Source organism: Myotis brandtii, unplaced genomic scaffold (genome assembly GCF_000412655.1).
Source record: "Myotis brandtii unplaced genomic scaffold, ASM41265v1 scaffold276, whole genome shotgun sequence".
Lineage (NCBI taxonomy): Eukaryota > Metazoa > Chordata > Mammalia > Chiroptera > Vespertilionidae > Myotis > Myotis brandtii.
This window is the reverse complement of record NW_005360509.1, coordinates 20,703-35,855: the sequence shown is the minus strand read 5'-3', so window position 1 is coordinate 35,855 and position 15,153 is coordinate 20,703. Positions and strand designations below refer to the sequence as shown.

The 15,153-nt window shown below is 45.2% G+C and overlaps 1 pseudogene; it reads left to right on the top strand.

Annotated features, from left to right (window-relative positions):
• The first annotated feature begins 3,645 nt into the window (after nt 1-3,645).
• Nucleotides 3,646-5,041, top strand: LOC102260112 (annotated as a pseudogene).
• The last annotated feature ends 10,112 nt before the right edge of the window (nt 5,042-15,153 follow it).

Below are 15,153 nucleotides of genomic sequence, written 5' to 3'. Positions count from 1 at the left end.
TAACATTTGAACCCGTGACCCTTTGGTGCATGGGCCTATGGTCTAACCCAGCCGTGGGCAAACTACGGCCTGCGGGCTGGATCCGGTCCGTTTGAAATGAATAAAACTAAAAAAAAAAAGACCGTACCCTTTTATGTAATGATGTTTACTTTGAATTTATATTAGTTCACACAAACACTCCATCCATGCTTTTGTTCCGGCCCTCCAGTCCAGTTTAAGAACCCATTGTGGCCCTCGAGTCAAAAAGTTTGCCCACCCCTGATCTAGAATATCTAAAGTAATCTTACCAAAGAAAAGAACAATATTGAATTAGAATGAATGGTGCCAAAGTATCCTATGTGGAAAGGAAACTTTGAACAGATAGTACTAGAACAATTGGGATGTCAATATGAAAAAAAAAAAGTTGACCCCCTCACAGTATACACAAAAATTCAGCCAAAATGGATCATAAAGCTAATTTAAAAACCTAAAACAAGGCCTTCAGAAGAAAAAGGAGAATAGCTTTGCGACTTGGAAATGGGCAACTGATTTCTTAGAAACAGCAATGCTTAGAAAATAAATGATAAATTAGACCAACAAAATTTAAAATGGCTGTGTATCCAGAGATCATTCAGAAATCAAATAAGCAAACCACAGATCAGGAAAAAATGTATATTTGTAAAGCACATATTTGACAAAAGACAGATTCAGGATATATAAAGGAACTCATTCCCTTCTGGCCTGGTGTGTTTCTGTTGCGAAATCAGTTGATATTCTAATGGGAGATCCCTTGTAGGTAACTTTCTCTTTCTGGCAGCCTTTTGATGTTTGATGTTTGCCAGTTTAATTATGATGTGTCTTGGTGTTGGTCTTTTTGGGTTTATTTTGTTTGGCACTCTATGTGTTTCTTGGACTTGCGTATTTTTTTTTCTTGCCAATATCAGGGAAGTTTTCTGTCATTATTTCTTCAAACAGGTTTTCTATTCCTTGCTTTGCTTTGCAAGGGCCCAGCTTCTCTTCTTTTTTAAATATATTTTATTGATTTCAGAGAGGAAGGGAGAGGGAGAGAAACATCAATGACGAAAGAGAATCTGATCAGCTGCCTCCTGCACGCCCTCTATACTGGGGATCCAGCCCTCAACCTGGGCCCTCAACCTGTGCCCTGACCAGGAATCGAACCCTCACCTCCTCGTTCATAGGTCAATGCTCAACCACTGAGCCACACCGGCCGGTACTGACTTCTCTTCTTGAATTTACCTCACAGTTGTAGGCTTGTGCGTCACTGACATCACTGTCCTTTTAGAGGAGGGGTCCTCAAACTTTTTAAACAGGGGGCCAGTTCACTGTCCCTCAGACCGTTGGAGGGCCGGACTATAGTTTAAAAAAAAACTATGAACAAATTCCTATGCACACTGCACATATCTTATTTTGAAGTAAAAAAACAAAACGGGAACAAATACAATATTTGTATTTGCATGTGGCCCGCGGGCCGTAGTTTGAGGACCCCTGCTATAACCATTACTCTGAACTCTTTCTCTGACATATTACTTGCCTCCATTTCATTTAACTCTCTGGTGGTCTTCTTTTTCTTTCCTTTGGGGATTGCTTTTCTGTCTCCCCATATTTTGCTATAACGTTTCAATTGTTTCTGTGCCCTAGATCCAACTGCTTTGCTACCCAGGTTCTTTTGAGGGTGGTGCTACTGATGTGATCCCTCAGGTCTCCTGGGCTTGGTAATCTATCGGAGCTCTCTACTTGAGCTATTTGGGTTCTCTTGATGTAGTTGGATCTTGAATGTTAGTTTCTTATTCGTGGATGAAGTCTCATCATGGGTTAGCAATGTGACTCACCCCCAGCTTCGTTGTGCAAGCAGTTTTGGATGTGACTGTGGTTCCGGCTCTTGTGGAAAAGGTTGTCTGAGGTCTCACTGCTATGTGCTCACTGTGGGTTCCCAGAGTCCATGGCCTGGGAGGAAGGAGTCTTGGGACCTGAGGCTCAGGAACTGTGACTTTGGCCTGTGTGGTGTGACTCTTGCTGGATTAGCATCACTTTGCAACTCACTATGAGAGGCCCAGAGCCTGTGACAGTGGGAGGCGGGGGTCTCGTAGTCTGTGATTAAGGCAGTGGGACTCTGGCCAAAGTGATTTCTCTCTCTGAATCATGAAAGGGGTTAAGGATCCAGCAGCAGGCTGTCCATAGGTAAGTAGCCAGGAGGGGGATGTCATGGATCCTACTGAGGGAGCCATGCACCCTTGGTTGGAGAGGCACACGCCCACTGGCAGCACACAGAGGGGCCCAGGAGCTGTCTGCCAGGGGTGTGCTCGTGGGGCCCACACACTGGATCGGAGTGATTGTGGTGTGCCACCGGCCCCGTGAAGGGAGAAGTCCCAGTTTCTGCTTTGGGGGATGTGCACCTTGGTTGGATATGGATGCCCAATGGCTGCTTACAGAGCTGCCCAGGAGCCATCTGCTGGGCCAGTGGGCTCAGGAGGCCCTTGTGCTGGAGCAGTGCTACTGCGGGGACTGGATGCCAGCAGCCAGGGTTGTGCCTTGCGGTGGCTCAGAGAAGCACCCAGGGGCCACCTGCTGGGGCAGTGGGTTCAAGGGGCTTGCACGCTGGATTGGTGCAACTGCAGTGACCGGAGGTCAGCATCTGAGGAGGAGGAGGAGGATATCCAAGTTTCTGCTGCCAGGGCCTTGAGTCCTTGATTGGATATGAGTGCGCCAAGTGGCAGCTCAGAGAGGCACCCGGGGGTTGCCTGCTGGGGTGGTGGCCTCAGGAGGCCATGCAACCACGGTATCTGTGGGTAGGCAGCCGGGAAGGGGGAAGTCCAAACTTCTACTGCCGGGGCCGTGAGCCCTTATTAGGATATGAACATGCTCAGCCGGGGCTCAAGGAGGCACCCAGGAGCCGCCTATAGGGGCAGCGGGCTCAGTAGGCCTGCATGATGGAAAGGTACAACTGTGGTGTCCAGAAGTCAGCAGCCAGGGAGGGAGATGTCCCAATTTTTGCTGCCTTGTGCCCTTGTTTGAAATCGCATGTGCCCAGCGGGGGCTTACAGCAGCACCCAAGACTGCCTGTGGAGCGGTGGGCTCAGGGGTCCGGCACGCTGGAAAAACACGACTGTGGTGCCCAGAGGTCTGCAGCTGTGGGGTGGGAAGACTCAGTTTTTGCTGCTGCATCCGTGGTTGGATACACGTGCGCCCTGTGGCGGCTCACAGAAGCACCCGCGGTGCATTTGCCAGCGCAGCGCACTGACATACTCTGAGGGGCCCTGGCACTGAAGCCGTGCGACCCAGGTGTCTGTGGGCAGGTATCCAGGAAGAGGGAATTCAGAATTTCTACTGCCGGGGAAGTGCGTCCTTGTTTGTATAAAAGCGCGCCCAACAGGGGCTTACAGTGGCACCCCAGAGCTTCCTGTGGAGCGGTGGGCTCAGGAGGCCTGTGCGCTGAAAATATGCGACTGTGGAGTCCAGAGGTCTGCCGCTGGGGAGCAGGGATGTCGCACTTACTGCTGTGGGAGCTGTGCACCTTTAGGTCTGCAGGTCTGTGGGTGGGGCAGCAGGGTTTTGGCTGGAGTGGCTGCCAGGTCGTGGGTAGTGTCCAAGGCCTGTCTGAGTGGTGGTGGTGGTGAGTTCCTAGAAGAGGCCACTCTCTCCTTCAAGATGGCGTGGGCTTCATGCCAGAGTCCCACAGCCCGGGGAGAGTCCGCAGTGGTGTTAGGTGCTCCCTATCCAGGAGAGCCTGGTCTGCCAGCCCCTACTACTCCTGCCGTATTTTCTGGAGTTTTACTTCTTATATTGTTTACAATCTGGTCAATCTCAAGCCCTGGTCATTGCCCTGATGAAAATTTATTTGGACTCTTCATTGTCTTTTATTATTCCCTAATTGGGGGGAAACTTTTGGAAGTCATTAGAATACCTTCAGTGCCTCCACTTCCACCTCTTTTTGGGATGTTATTGGCTGGTTTTACCATTAGGAATGCTCCATATATCACTGAGCGCATCCATAATAGTAACAAGTGGTCTTCAACTTTAAGAAATACTGCCCTTACCCTTATCCTAATAAAAGCTGGACTTGGACTCTATCCACAGGCTTTGAAGCATTTGAAGAGAGTTTAAGATTGCCTAGGAGTCCATGCCTCATGGAGGCATGTTTGACTGCTGTTATTTCCCTCTTCCTTATGAATTTTCCCTGGGAATGGGGATTTCTTTTAGGTTTTGTGGTAGGTGCTGTCTCTCCTGCTATTGTTGTCCTTTCCATGCTACATTTCCAAGGAAAAGGATATGGTATTGAGAAAGGCATTCCAACCTTACTAATAGCTGCTAGTAGTTTGGATGACATTGTGGCTATCACTGGATTCGGTACATTCATGAGCATAGTCTTCTCCACAGGTGGCATACTTCATAACCTCCTAACTTCTTGTAAGAACATAATTATTGGTGTGCTGCTAGGAACATTTTTGGGAATTTTTCTTCAATATTTTCCAAGTGAAGATCAGACAAATATTCCAATAAAGAAAGCATGCCTGATTTTGAGTTTGTTTCTGCCATCTTAGTCAGCAATAGCATCAGTATATATGGAGCTGGAGAATTATTCACACTAATGTTGACTTTCACTGGAGGAGTGAATTGGACCATAGATAAGATTGGAGTCCAAAAAATTATTTCAATTGCATGGGATATTTTTCAACCCCTTCTTTTTGATTTGGTTGGATTGGAAGTATCTGTTGCAACTCTTAAGTCAGATGCTATTGGTATTTCTATTGCTTGTATGAGTTTGGCATTATTGGTTTGAATTTCTTTTACATTTTTTTTATGTCTTTTGTTGGTTTTAATTTTTAAGGAGAAAATATGTATTGCTCTCTCATGGATACCCAAAGCTACAATCCAGGCTGTGTTAGGTCCTCTGGCTTTAGAAACTGCAAGAATCAGCTCACCCGACTTGGAACCATATTCGAAGGATGTGCTAACAATAGCATTTTTAGCCATCTTGATCACAGTTCCAAATGGAGCTCTGCTTATTAACATACTAGGATCTGTGCTCCTTCACAGTATTTAACACAGTCCTAGATTGCTCAAGCTAACAACTTCAAAGCTGGTTTAAAAGAGAAGTATGTTATTTTAACAGTATTGCTTCAGCATGTATTGTCACAGTCATTGGAATTACAGGTACCAGATTATAGTTAACTCTGGACCGTCATGACAACAGAAATAATTTTAAGAGACTTATAGATTTCTCAGACACACAGCCCGTTAGGACATGTGGAGAGGGAGAGGGAAAGAGGGCTTTACTTCAGCCGTCCCTGGGGTTCCAGATGAATGTGTTTCTCTTATGAACTACAAATGGATCTGAAGTCACAACTTTGACATTAAGAATGAATTACCAAAGCCAGTCTTAAATGATTTAAGGTGGGAATAAAATGAAGCGTTAAGCAGAAAGAGCCCTTATGTTATCTGCACAGCAACTATTGCAGGTATTGAAGGAGATAAAGTTTAAATCACATTTGATGGCTAGAGAAGAGCTCTCCTACATCTCAACTTGTGTAAAGTTGCTAGACAGAGCCGCTGGCCTTCCATTTGGTCAAGGATGGCATTGCTGAGCCAACCACCGCGGTGATGTCTGCAGCCTGTGTCTCTGGAAGCAAACAGGGAAGCCCTAGTGCTCACTGGGAGCAGAAGAGAGCCCCACAGCTGCCCACACTTGCTGATGCGACCCCAGGGCTGGGGCGCACTGGCAGGCCACACACACCCGTGTGGATTGTGCCCTCCAAGATGGACCTTTTATGGATTCCTCCACAGAGAAGACGTGGCTGCTGCCTCCTCTGGTGGGAACATACTCTGTCCATCTTCCTTCAGTGAAAAACATTTTTTCAAGATAAAAATGACAAAAATAAATCATCAAAAGACACACATCAGGAAACAGAAGTGCCCAATGACATTCTCAGAAGCCTCCATCTTATGTTATTCCTCTGTCCCCTGAGCACTTACAATAGTGTTATTCCCATCAGATGCAGAGCTACTGTTTCAGGAGGAAATGACATCCCTCACGCCTGAGAACAAAGGCTTTTGGTAAAACCTGCTTATTCAACCAACTACCTCTCCAGGCTCAGCATGGAGAAATTCCGTAAACTTTTACCTGTACTAAAGGAATTATTTTCAGCCTGTGTCAACTACATCAAGCTCATCACCACTGCTGAATACACCACCATTGATTTCTACCATGGACAGTTTTCCATTCGGTCAAGAAGTGTTACAGAGAAAAGTCTGCCTCTTCTCTCCCCATTGCTGGTGGGAGTGGGGTTCTTGGGGTACCACCGGAATAAGCATTTCCAGAGACCCCTGTTGGAGAATGAGATATGCTAGAAAGCTTGATTTCTGTAGAATCACATCTCTGGGTTTCCAAAGTCCTATTTCCCTTAGTCCACATATAGAAGAAGTGTAGCTGGGGTTTCAGTAAAGCTAAAATTACAGTCAGTGTGGAGCTTCCATTCCATGTTGGAGCTGGGTCCAGTAATCAGGCAAGTTGCAGTCCATTGGGCCATTGTGTGTGGGGGGGTCCACATGGTCATGGGTCACATGAGAGAATGCCAGGAAGCCAAATGTGAAGCACAAGCTAAGCATGCCAAGAGGATCCAAGAGCATAAGAGCACAGCCTTCTTTGTTGAGGGGATTATATATCCCAAATTTCTGTGTGTTTACAGTGGACACATCCCTTCTGACCAACCATCTCTGTCCCCAGGTGTGATTGACAGGCAAGTACCTTCCCTATGTCATCCCAACCTTGCCAGGCATGTGTCTGTCTTCCCATGTCCAGTCCCCTTTCCCCAATGTTTTGCAGGAAACATGCTTATAATGTCTGACTTCCCTTTGCTCCTTTCTTGTTATTTATAACTAATTAAAAAAGTATTAGAAGGACAATCAAGACTGTCTCCTTTGCACAGCATCTTCCTGGGCTCCTTTCACACAGTCCAGGAAGCCTCTAGCTAACAAGTTCAAAGTTGATTTGAAAGGGAAGCACGTTACCTTTACTGTGTTGCTTCAGCATGTATTGCCACAGCCACTGGAATTTCAGGTGCTAGATCACACTTAACACTGGACAGTAGTGACAATAGAAATGATTGTAGGAGACTTATAGATTCTGCAGACACACAGCCTGTTAGCACATGGGAAGCGGGGGGTGCTGTGCTTCAGCTTTCCCTGCGATTCCAGATGAAAGCGTCATCATTGCCAATGTTTCTCTGATGGACTATAGGTGGATTTGAGTCACAACTTTGACATTCTTTAAGGAGGAATTCCCCAAAAACAGTCTTAAATAATTTAAGTGGGAATGAAACTTGAAGCAATAAACAGAAAGAACCCTTATGTTATCTGCACAGCAACTATTGCAGGTATTGAAGGAGACAAAGTTTAAATCACATTTGATGGCTAGAGAAGAGCTCTCCTACATCTCAACTTGTGTAAAGTTGCTAGACAGAGCCGCTGGCCTTCCATTTGGCCAAGGATGGCATTGCTGAGCCAACCACTGCAGTGATGTCTGCAGCCTGTGTCTCTGGAAGCAAACAGGGAAACCCTAGTGCTCACTGGGATCAGAAGAGAGCCCCATAGCTGCCCACACTTGCTGATGGGACCCCAGGGCTGGGGCGCACTGGCAGGCCACACACACCCGTTTATGGATTCCTCCATAGAGAAGACATGGCTGCTGCCTCCTCTGGTGGGAACATACTCTGTCCATCTTCCTTCAGTGAAAAACATTTTTTCAAGATAAAAATGACAAAAATAAATCATCAAAAGACACACATCAGGAAACAGAAGTGCCCAATGACATTCTCAGAAGCCTCCATCTTATGTTATTCCTCTGTCCCCTGAGCACTTACAATAGTGTTATTCCCATCAGATGCAGAGCTACTGTTTCAGGAGGAAATGACATCCCTCACGCCTGAGAACAAAGGCTTTTGGTAAAACCTGTTTATTCAACCAACTACCTCTCCAGGCCAGGCCTGGAGAAATTCCGTAAACTTTTACCTTTACCAAAGGAATTATTTTCAGCCTGTGTCTACTACATCAAGCTCATCACCACTGCTGAATACACCACCATTGACTTCTACCATGGACAGCTTTCCATTCAGTCAAGAAGTGTTTACAGGGTAAAGCGTGCCTCTTCTCTCCCCATTGCTAGAGGGAGTGGGGTTCTGGGGGAACCACTGGAATAAGCATTTCCAGAGGCCCCTGCGGCAGGATGAGATGTGCTAGAAAGCTTTATTTCTATGGAATTACATCTCTGGGTTTCCGAAGTCCTATTTCCCTTAGTCCACATATAGAAGAAGTGTAGCTGGGGTTTCAGTAAAACTAAAATTAGAGCAAGTGTCCAGGGTTTCCATTCCATGTTGGAGCTGGTCCAGTACAGCATCAGGCAAGTTGCACACAGCCTGTTAGCACATGTGAGAGGGGGGAGGGCTCTTCTTCAGCCGCCCCTGGGATTCTCTCTGAGGAGAAGCGAAATCCCAGTTTAAGACTGGAGCTGGCCTCAGAGTACTGAAGCAAGGTTCCACCACAGCCTCCACACTGGTCTGTGGGTGAAGTGATACAATTTGTGACGAAGGCAGCTCCTCAGACTTTGGCACCACCTGAAAACTCCTCAGTAGATATGAAACTGATGCAGGCTAGGCTGTGACTGAGTGGTCGATATGATGAAATATATGAGACGGAAGCTAACGCCAGCATTTACTGCAGGGCACCACATCAAAAGACAATGATAACTTGGTGTCCATTCAGACTGTATGCACTATTCAGGTGTACCGATGCCTTCTTAATTGAAAAGTGTGTGTTTCCTGAACAGTCTTCTTTTAGCAGAATGTTCACCTGAAAATTGTAAAACGAACATTACAATCTACTTCTCTAAAAACTACTAAAAGTATGAGTATCAGCATACTCAAATTGGTAGTTCTACGCATCTAATATTTTGTTACACAGGATACTAATAGATTTTATTCAGGAAACTGGAAATGTTTCATTGATTTTGGTAAGTACTTACATATAGTAAATACCCGGGGTTAGCAATTTCTATAAATATATCCATGAAGATGTTACCTTAGAATACTTAAAGCTATAACTAAACCATGGTTTCTCAACCTGACACTGCTGACATATGGGGCCAGGTAAGTCTATGTTGTGGGGACTGTCTGGGTATGGTAGGATGTTTAGCAGCATCCCTGGCCTCTACCCACTAGATGCCAATAGCACTTCCCCTTTCTCTCAGTTGTGACAACCAAAAATATTTCCAGACAAATGTCCCCAGGGGGACACGTGGCACAAGCTGTGTACTTGTTGGGCATAGAAGGACTTCCTTCAAATGTGTATCTTTGTAGGTTTGGCAGCTATAACCCAACCTTGTATAATCTGTATGCATTTATGATTCACTGATAATTTGTTTTTAAAATCTTTTTGACTTTTAATTAAGACTTTTAATATAAATACACAATACTTAGTAGCTACATTAGGCAAGTAATTTGTATGGCACAGTGATAAAACCATAGTGTAGTTTATGGAAAAGCACTGACTATTGAAGTCATTAATTCAACTGGTTCTTAAGTGAGGTTTACTTATCAAATTCAAAACAAAAAATAATTGAGAGTTTTGAATAAAAAGGCAGATGGAAGCAGATGTTTGGTATTATATACATAAATATTAACACTTTTGGGGGTTTGATTTAGGATTGTTCTTTAGGTTGTTAAGACTAAAAAGCCATTTATAATTGCTGAGTCAAAAGACTGCACTGGGGAGTTTGCTTAGAAATGGGTGAAACCCAGAATTCAAGTACCACTTTCTAATCTGATGTGTTTTGGAACTGGCTACTAAGATATAAGCCAACTCATAGAATATAAAGCTACTCATTTTTCACTGCAACTTGACAACTGCACAGATATTGTTACAAATGACAATTTTTTAGTATTATGTAATTTGAACAGGATATATATTGAAAAGATACATATTTTTCCAGATTTATTATTAACAAACACAACTAGCTCTGAACTGAATAAAACTATGAAGGATTGATTACATTGTGACAACTTTAGAATTTAAATTTTGAGTAGAAGTTTGTTCTGTTGGCACAACTGTGTGAGAAGAAAACATTTTGGGTTCTCAGATTGAGAGCTTGCAACTAACTAGAATCAATTTACAACTTTCTTCATGAAGAAAAGACTTGCTATGAAATATGTCAGCAGAACTAACAAGTATGCTTAGTGACTCAGCAAAACCTAATGTGGTAAATTTAAGATTATTCCTTTGTTATGTAATAACATGGAAGTTGAATCATAACTGGTACTGCATGCTGTGTTAGGATCTTTATGGGGTGGAAAAGTTGTGTAAGAATGTTTGAACTACAACACAAATTCTTCATGTTTCTACAATACAAGAAACTAGCTTGGTTTTAATATTTTTAAGTGTAAACTGGATAGTCAGTCTTGCTCATTTTTCTGTTATCTTCAATATCCTTAAAGATGCTTATGCTTCCATACAAGGAAGGATGGCAACATGTTTTGCCAAGGAATATATTATGACTAAAGGTCAAAACACAAGTTAGGAGCTTGGAAGAATTGCTATACAGATTTTTGACATGTTCCACATTTTAACAATGACTATCATTGAAGTAGGTGATTATCTTATTACTAGAGGACTGGTGCATGAAATTCGTGGGCGGGGGTGGGGGGTGGGGGGGAGGGAGGTCCCTCAGACCAACCTGCACCCTCTCCAATCTGGGAGCCCTTGGCGGATATCCAACTGCCCTGCGGGATCGGGCCTAAACTGGCAATTGCACATCCCTCTCGCAATCGGGGACCTCTGGCTCCTAACCACTCACCTGCCTGCCTGATCCCCCTAACTGCCCTCCCCTGCTGGCCTGATCCCCCTAACTGCCCTCCTCTGCTGGCCTGATCCCCCTAACTGCCATCCCCTGCCGGCCTGGTCGCCCCTATTAACTTTGTTTTTAAATCTTATCCCCTTCACACACAATTGCATTTGACTTCCTTATTGGCTTCTCCTTGTCACACATTTTTTCTCTCCTTTATGTAACACTTTTTCCTACTGACTCATCATTTATAAACTTTCTTTCCTACTTCTGTTCCATCATCCTTCTTCCCATCTTTCTCCTATCCTCCCTCCCTCCCCACATTCCTTCTTTCCTTTATCTTTGCCCCTCTCCTCCCTCCCCTTTTCCTTCCTTCCCACCTTAATTTTTTTCTTCACTTCCTCCCCTGGACCTGCTTTGCTCCCTCCCCCATTTCTCCCTTCTTCCCATTCTCTTTTTAAACTCTACCTGCTCCCCTTTAAAACTTTTCTTCCACCCTCTTTATCTCTCATCCACATCCTTCTCTACTTACTTCCACTGTTTTAATATCTACCTGCCTAATTATTCACTATCATTCATCTTTTTTTCTGACTCCTACTTTTAAAATCTGTCCCCAGTACAGTTTACTCGCACATCCTCTTTCCTTCTTTAACTCTGCTCTCTACTAACTCTTTTATAAAGTTCTTTCCTCCCTCCTTCCCTTCTTAAAGCTTCTGTTGGGGGGCGTTAATGCCCAGCCCAGGGCTCAGCCCCGGCCAGGTGTTTGCTGCCCCCCACTTCCCCGGTCTCCCCGCCATTGTCCTGCTCCCATTCCCTGCCTGGGACACCCGGCCCAGCGAGGGTGGCCAAGGCCCACGTCGCCCAGGCGCTGCCTCGGCTCAGAAGGCCTCAGACCATCCTTCACTCCATCTTGAACCTGAGGGCGCCTCCCTGCCAAAGGCTGCTACCGCCCTCCTCCCACGTCTGGGCGGAGCTCCCCACTCCACACTGCCTGTGCCCCGCCCCTCCCCAGGCCCACCTGCTCCACCCCTGGTGGTCGCCACCCCCTTCCACATGCAGTTTCCTTCCCCTCCTATCACATCCTATCCTAACCCCAGCCTTGCAGCTGCCTGAGCGGAGGGCGGGGATACAGCCTGTTGATCCAGTCATGACGTGAAGCTGTAATGGACAAATTTGCATATTCCTTATTATTAGATTAGATTGCCAAACTGAAAAGTTGTAAATATCTTATGAATTTCACAGATTATTTAAAGTTTTTTTTTTCATTTATAGATCCATAGGTTGGAAAATCATGGCTCTGTATTCATTGAAAGGTAATTTCAATAAAATTTAATTGAAATGTAACTATAACTTTACAAGATAAATTGTGGAACAGGTACTCATGGACTGAAAATGAATTTTGAAAATATAGCATCACCTCTTTTATTTTGGGTCAAAGTTAAAAACGAATTAACTTGAACTTGCTGAAGCTATTTTAAAATCTCCTCTTACAATGGCAATCATCAACAAATCAACAAACGACAAGTGCTGAAGATGTGGAGAAAAGGGAACACTCGTGCACTGCTGGTGGGAATGCAGACTGGTGCAACCACTATGGAACCTGTGATCCCACTTCTAGGAATATATCCCAAGAAACCAGAAACACCAATCAGAAAGGATCTATGCACCCCTATGTTCATAGCAGCACAATTCACCATAGCTAAGATTTGGAAACAGCCTAAGTGCCCATCAGTAGATGAATGGATTAGAAAACTGTGGTACATCTACACGATGGAATACTATGCTGCTGTAAAAAAGAAGGAATTCTTACCATTTGCAACAGCATGGATGGAACTGGAGAGCATTATGCTAAGTGAAATAAGCCAGTCAATGAAAGAAAAATACCACATGATCTCACTCATTTATGGATAATAAAGACCATTATAAACTGATGAACAAAAATAGATACAGAGGCAGAACAGCATCAAACAGACTGTCAAACTACAGTGGGAAGGCCGGGGAGGGTTGGGAGTGGGCGGTAAGAGATCAACCGAAGGACTTGTATGCATGCATATAAGCATAACCAATGGACACAAGACACTGGGGGGTAGGGGAGGCCGGGGGAATGTCAAGGGGGGAAAAAAGGGAGACATATGTAATACTCTTTGTAATATTTTAAGCAATTAAAAAAAATCTCCTCTTACACTACAATTAACATAACTCTGTGAGACTAGTTTCTCTGAGTTTTTAAAACAAAATATAAAAGTCATTTTGATATACTTTACCCCCTAGAAGGCATGTCATAAACCTTAAAAGATATTGAATTAAGAAGCACAATTGTGCAATGGCAAAATGTATAATAGGAATTCTCTATATCCCCTATATACTTTCATAATGTGTACTAATTTAAAATTCTTTTCTCTTGTCCCTGTTATATTTATTCTAATAATCTATAATAATAAAAGCGTAATATGCTAATTAGACCAGACATCCTTCCGAACAACCTTCCAGACAAAGCCTGGGCTGCGAGGGAAGCCCGGGTCCCCAGTGCCTGTCGGCAGCCGGGGGAAGGAAGGCCTACTCTTGCATGAATTTCGTGCATTGGGCCTTTAGTACTTAATAAAATGCAGTTTATTGTGCCATTTTTAATTTTAAAAACTGGGTTTGTATTATGTCTGTTTTTTCATGTCATTTTGCTAGTAAATCATTTTCCTAATATTTTATAAAAATATCAGCCCACGATAGGAAATTTTAGAAAAACCAAAACTGGTCCTTCACCATAGACAACTCAGAATCACTAGTTGAGAGGCAAATTGTTCAGTGTCACCTCCTCGCCAGCTCTCCTCCATGGTCTTTTTACTTAGGTCTGCCTTTGTTACCAGGCACCTGGTCTGAATCTTCTGACCATCCCAAGGGATATTTGCCTATTGATAGGCTTCTCTTATAGGTAAAAAGACTATTGCTGGTTCAGAGAAATTAAACTATAACCATGTAGGTAGAGTTGCTAGAATCAGCAAATCTTACCGCTGGAATGAGAAGAAACATAGTCCAGTATCTTGCCCAAATTTGGAGTTGGTGCTGCAATATTTAGGTGCTACAGCTCAGTGCTGAGAGCAGGCTCTGGAGTCAGTGTGCGTCAACTCTAGCTTATTCTGCGGCTACTAAACCACAGCAGCCAGATCTCCATTTGTAAAGGGAGGATAATATGTGCACCACCAAGAGCTGATGTGAGGATTGGAGGAGTTGCCGATGGGAAGCCCCTTAGAGGACTGGGATGGAGTCAGCCGTTGTTAGTTCTTGTCATCACTACTGTGTAAAGCACGTTCATGGGTTGCTCGCTCTCAAATTTAACCTCCGCCACAGTTTATGAGGTAGCAAGAATGTTCTCATCGACATTTTAGAAATGAGGATATGTAGGCTCAGAGAGTTAAGTGACCAACTGAGACCATAAGCAGAGAGACTCCCATTTCCAAAGCCGAGCTCTTCCCACCGTAAGCGCAGCCTTTGTGGCATAGGATCCCCTGATTGCAGGAATGGGGTGCTCACTACCCTGGGCAGCTGCACCCTTACCTTCAGTCACATCTAAATGGCCCTCCCGTAGCTTCCATCTGCTGGGTGTGGCCCAGCCCTCTAAGCAAGAGAATGAAAAGGTGTATGACACCCTCAATTCTAGAAGAGAGCCCGCCGGGGCCAAGGCCACATTCATGGCTGGAGCCTGCCCGAGAGCGCGCACAGCCCAGGCCCCACCCTTCTCAGCTGCTTTCACCTGAGGATCACACACCACAGCTTCCTTTTGCGGCCCACAGCCTCCCCTCGCGACCCCCAGTCTCAGAGGAACTCCAGGGACATCATCACGGACCCACCATCGCCCCATGCAGGGCTGCCTTCACGGACAGCTCCCCTTAGCCTCTCCGCTTGTCGCCCCAGCCCACTCTGGATAAAGGTTATTTTAGTCTGCTCTCCAGCTTTCTAAAAGATCATACAAGGCTGACACGTGGCTTCACTGGAAACACCCGCTGGACGCCCCCCCCATCACTTTCTGCATGTCCAGGGGACCCCCGTCCTTCCCAGCACCATCCCCCTCTCCCCCCACCCACCTCTCCCGCTGGTGCCCAGGCCTCTATCTATGCAGGACACGTGGGAGCCACGCTCCTGGCAGCCCCGGTGGCTGTGGGTCTCCGCCGCCTGCAGAGCTGCACAACGCGGTCAGGTGAATGGCTCCGCCCCCGGGTCTGAGCCCACACCTTCCAACGGCCACCAACGGCCACCAATTGCCACCAACGGCCACCAAAGGCTAAACCCAAGCCACAGGGCGGCCCCACTCCCCCATTCCTGGGGCTCCCTGA